This window comes from Polyodon spathula, chromosome 3 (genome assembly GCF_017654505.1).
Source record: "Polyodon spathula isolate WHYD16114869_AA chromosome 3, ASM1765450v1, whole genome shotgun sequence".
NCBI lineage: Eukaryota > Metazoa > Chordata > Actinopteri > Acipenseriformes > Polyodontidae > Polyodon > Polyodon spathula.
The window spans coordinates 56,078,588-56,084,587 of record NC_054536.1 but is presented as its reverse complement, the minus strand read 5'-3'; positions in this window follow the sequence as shown (position 1 = coordinate 56,084,587).

The window sequence follows — 6,000 nt, the reverse complement described above, 5'->3', positions numbered from 1 at the left end:
GGGATTCCATAGTACTTGTTGACATAAAGATAGTTTTAAAGTCTCACTTTTTGATCAATTATTAGTGTACCATTTAATGCACTGAGTAAATAGGGTTCTTTTTCCAAATCTCATAGTGGCAGGGGCTCTGAAGCAACACATTTTGTCTGTTTTACATTGCTGTCACTGATTTAGCTGGTGGTCATTCCTGGTTTGGGCTACAGGTCACAGGGATCCATTAGGGATTAAGCAAATTATCAGTTCAATTAAGGGAATAATTATGTAATTGAGAATTCGGTTGACATGAAAACCAGCAGACACAGGGGGTCCCCCAGGATCAAGTTTGAGAAGCCCCGGTCTAGTTAATACAGTCACCTTTTTGTGTTATTGATCTCAGATGACTGCTGTATTAGCACTAACACTATTATCCAGTAAGAAGTCTGAATTGTCTGTGACCGAGGAGTTTAAGTGTGCCAAAGTCCGACAGGAAATGACATTAGTAGATTCACGAGACAAATGCGTAAGGGAGGCAGCACCTGTGTTGATAGCTGGAAGTAAATGGGCAGCAAAGAAAGCTGTGGAAAGGCTGTCCTTCGAATCAGTGATATTATGAGGCAAGTTCTACATGGAAGTGGGGGTTCCTGGTTTCAGTTCAGCTTCTCCTACATGGCACAAGGCAACCCATGCTCAACGGAGGAAGCTGGTAGTCATCGAAGTGCAAAAGCAGGAGGAGAGGATCAGGTGGGTAAAGGCCGTTTCCCAGGCCAAGCAGGGAGAATGGATGGGATGGGAGAGTGTGGAACAACGCAAGATCAGCTGGCAAGACTTATGGACAATGGAAGAGCAGGATCAGTTTCTTCATCAGATCAACATGTGTTCTCCCATCATCACAGAACCTAAACCTCTGGGTGGGTGCGGATCTCTCATGTCCTTTGTATTAATCGCCTGCAACATTAAGGCACATTTTGACAGGATGTAAGGTGGGTCTTAGCCAAGGATGGTTTACTTGGCGCCAAGACCAGGTCATGCAATATTTGGCTTTAGCATTGGAACACAAGGGTAACCTGACCAATAAGTTGTCACCAATCCCATCAAAGCATTACACACAAAAAACAATATTCCTCCATCCAGGAGAGCAACCACCAAGAAAAGGTGTTAAAACCAGCCTCTCCCAGGACAACTGGAAGCTGCTAGAGACTGGAAGGTGCTGGCAGATGTTGGTCAATGGCTTATTTTTCCCCCTGAGATTGCCACCACTAACCTTCAACCAGACATTGTCTTGTGGTCTGGATCAGCACGCCTTGTTCATCTGGTAGAGTTAACAGTGCCATGGGAGGATGCTGTGGATGAGGTGTATGAGAGGAAGAAACTTCGGTATTCTCAACTAGCTGCTGAAGCGGAACAGCGAGGATGGAGAGTCTGGGTTTACCCAGCGGATGTGGGTTGTCGAGGATTTGTGGCGCATTCTACAACCCGGTTTCTCAGATGTTGGGTTCAGTGGCCAAGAGTTGCGTCGCACAGTGAAGAACTTATCTGAAGCAGCAGAAAGGAGCAGTGACTGGCTGTGGTTGAGACGGAAAGATTCTAGATGGGGATCTCAAACACAATAGAAAGAAAGCATCGCTGATGTACAGGTAAGTAAGCTGGGCTGAGCTGAGTGGGGGGTGGAGGCGGATGATACTGGGACGCCAGAATAACTGTTGAGCCCTCGAGGTGCCGTGGGCTAGTCGACAAAACACTGAGGACAGAAGGTGCCCACTTGAAGACCCTAGAGTTGTACCCTACTTAGCTCAATCCAGACGGTTGTCATGTTGATGCGCTGGGGAAACCGCACTGTGGTTGATCCCCGGAGCCAGCATTGCAGCCATTGTGTGTGCTGATGCGCTAGGGAGGCTAAATAAGCTGATCCCTGGAGCCAGCTTTACACTTCAGCCATCAACACCAGGTAGAAGGATATCTACATTATCAGATGGAAAGAAACACAAATGGATGGAGATACAGATGGATCACATTAGTTTACTGTAAAGCTACATCTTAGTTGGTGCTTATCTTGGCGAGAGCTGCGTTCAAATCAGCAAGAAATTTTAACATCTACTTTCATGTAATGGATATCATGTGACATGCCCCTTGTCTCTTTAGATCCGGGGTTTTCATGGAAAAAAAAAAAAAGTCTCACCATTTTCTCATGCTATTTTGGCCGCACCTTTTGAGTATTTTGAGTTCAGTCAGGAAAACTCGTGACAGAAACAATATTTATTAAAGCTCAGACAACAAATACTAAGTTATGTAATAGGCATCTTGGCTGTCCTTTAGTTACTTTTATTTTCACGTAATGTTTTTATATGTATTAAATTAGGATTTACATTATAGTTTTTACTTATATAAACATTTGCTTGATTATTATTGGTTTAAGTTTTTCCTTATTTGATTGCACTTGCTGATGCCCATTTGCAGCGTAAAGGAATATCCGCTAGCACTTCCCACCTTTCACTTCCAGAGCTCTACAACTAACCCTAACCCAACCCCAACCCTAACCTTAACCTTAAGCAACCCCAGCCCTAAAACCTAACCCTAACTGAATACCTAACCATTAAAAATCATCTGATGCCCTCAGGACACCTTCTAGTGGATATTCCTTTGTGCTGTTGCCCCCAGTTTCCTTTCTTTCTTGACATCTTGGTTTTGTGTTTTCTCCCCTCTTCCGAGTGCATTGATTGGCCAGCAAGAATTACTTCGGTCTCCGGCCCTAGTTGTCATGGCGAATCAAAGTAACCTGCCCCTCCAATGGTCTGCCCTTCCTAATTTCGCTACAACATTTACATGTCCTGTGGTTGCTGTAAAGTGCAGTAGAAGGGGGACCCCTTGAGCCTTGGTAAACAGTCAAATCAGGCGAGAGCACAGCACAGCAAAGCACAGCCCAGCAAGCAAGTGATTTAATAATGTGAAACTTTGGTCTTAGAATCATAGTTACTACCGAGTAGAATAAGAGACCCGTTGGAAGGTGCTCAGAACTCTGGTGTTTGGTGCGGTGAGTTTGTCGACTGACACATTTTGGACGTTGTGTAAATTATATTTTGTATTTGCCAATGGCTTTTGGGCTAATCTGCTTGTACTGGGTCGAGAGTTTACCTCCATTATTGTTTTAGTGCATTGTATTTTGTGATTGGGTTGTGTGCGACGGTTGCTGACAGACCGATTAGCCATAAGGGTGTCGACCAATGGTGAAGCAGGTTTTAGTGACGTGGCTCGTCATGTGACTTGTCATATAAGATGGCGTAAATTTGCATACATAGTAAATTACCAGGATCTAGTTGTGGTCAGTCTAATTCAGTCTTAGCAGTGTACGACATCCAGTTGGGAAAATTTCAATTGTGACGTCAAACCAAAACTGAACACAACTGATCGCGGAATCTGTGCAAACTCCGATGAGAGGAGTCGAGGCGGCTTGAGTCAGGCTGTGTGCGGCGGCCTTTACTTGTTGTATTCTGTTAAATTAATTGTTTATCCTCCCCGTATATGCAGGTGCTGTAGTTGAGGGGTAATTAGTATTGATTTCACGTGTGTGTGTGTGTTGTATTTGTATATTTATTTGGTTATTTGCACAGAAGGTATTTTAAGTTTTCACTGCTGTTTTGAAATTGTTTCTATATTTATGTTCTTTCTATTTAATTATTGTGTGTTTGTCTTTTGATTAATTTAGGGCTGCTCTTTTGGGATTTGATATAACTATAAATTGACTGCAATTTAAGATTCAGGCAAGATCTAGCAATAGCCTGGTGATAACCAGTTGTATGAATGTACTCTCATATCTTTTTTATCCCTGTGTGTGTGTGTGTGTGTGTGTGTAAAATAAACTTGCTGAATGTGATACTTCCCTTGTTTCTCTTCATCTCTGCCTACCACTGTCTCACTCCTGAATTAAAGAACCTTGTTTTTAATTGAAGTTAGTTTTTATTGGTGGTGTAGTGCGCCTCTCCTCGATTAGCAAGCAGGGTGTTACAGCTCAGCCCGCTTACCACTTTTTGGCGGGTGAATCTCAATTTTGTTTTAAATAACTATTTCTGGGAGCACAATTCCCTCAGTGGCATAGTCAGCTATAACAATACATATGCTCTTTATGTGGTACTACCCTTATGATTAAGAGGTTTTTGAAAAGGATAGAAGCCCTGCACATGAAAAGGGAGCAGGGCAAATCCATGCCATAAAATGTGGTGTTTTGTTTTTGTATTGTTTATTTATTTTAGAACCGGGTACTCCTCCCTCCGCTAGTGTTTAGAGCGTATTATTTAGTATCTGTTTTGTTTCGTTTTTTGTATTTATATCCACATTAAAAACCTTGTGTAGAAGGTGGCCACCTGGATAAAAGCCTGCAGCTCTCTAAGCTCAGAGTGAGTTGTTCAGAAGAGAGAACGTGAACGAGAGCAAGCAGAATGAGTAAAACATTGGATCAGTAAAAGCAATCTGCCCAGCCCGACCTTTTGTTTCAGTGTGCGGGATTTTCATTTTGTTACAAATTTTTATTTATGTTATTTAAAAATAAAGCAGCGCACGCACCATTGCATTGTACCTGCAGTGTCTGAATTCTTCCTGCTCCTGGCCTGACATCACCAAAAAGCTACCCTGTCACAGGGTGTTATATATATTATAATTACATCTTTGGCCTCGCCCTTTGGGGTACCCCTGCCCATAATTTAGTTGGCTGATAGAGGAGAGGCTGACTGTAGGGAAGTCGTAGGCAGGGGGCAGGAATAAGATAGCTACCCTCCTCCTTCGATAAAGCCAAAAAACAGATGGAGGCTGGGGAGAAGGAGGTGAACTCTTACGTGTAACAGGGACTAATGGATTAAGGGAAGATATAAAGCCCTTTCTAGCTGATCATTGGATGTGTTTACCGAATGACAAATAAGATACTCTACCCATTTGACTGACGAATGTTTGATGTTGTTTAAAAGTCTGTCTGAACTATCGCTTTACTCAATTTTAATTTTTTTTTTTTTGGGGGGGGGGGGGGGGGATTTCTTTTTCCAAATGCAAATTACCTAATTAATATTAAAATACAGGAATATTTCAATGTTTCTGTCAGAGTTCCAATTTGGCTTTGTGTGACTATTAATATTGTGTAGCTTTCTTAAACTGTGTTTGCAATAAATCTTTAAGTTGTGTTGAAGAACCCCAAGTGCACCTTGTCTCTTTTGGCCACCAAAAAAAACAAAAAACAACTTTACGAGTTTGTATGTAGGAGTGTCACAAAGACGGCTGCAGTGGGTGACGTCAGTCCAGAAACAGGAAATAAACGACAGAGAGAGGTGGAGTTTGGTGGAGCTGAGCGAATGGTTTCACTCAGCATTTAATAAATAAACAGAACAGAAAATAAAAAGGTTGTAACAAACAAAAAAACACAGGACACAGCACTGGTAGCCAAAATAAACAGACAAACAAAATGGACTAACACTAAACAAAACAAAGGTGAGCTTCAATTTTAATTATCACTTTTAATATTACCTTTATCTCCAATCCCGCTCTCCACTCACCGAACACACAACCCCGACTGAGTGAAAACATGCAGCTTTTATGCAGTTGTACTGAGACATGATTGCTAATCAATCATTCAATTGGAGTCGTGGTACAACTGCATGTGAATTAATAAAGTGCAATTCCCCGTGCTCACATATTATTACTTTTTACTTGCACTTGAAGCGCTGTTTTTACATTTTGCGTTACAGTTGCACCCATTTTCTGAGAACAAAAGCAGGATCAATTTACTCCTTATCATGAAGACTTTCATGGGGTAAAATAGCTTTCTCTTGTGAGTTAGTCTTCAGGAGCTATGAACTGTTGTAAGACATTGCCTACTGTATTTGAAAAGGGCATATGTGTGCATATTTTTTCTTCATGATTAAATCAAGATAATTAAGTCGCAAATACTGAAACAATGTTCAAATTATTAATTTTGCATTTGCTTTTCTAAATCTGGTGAAATTTTCCAGACAGCAAGAGAATACAATTGGATGTAAGAAACAA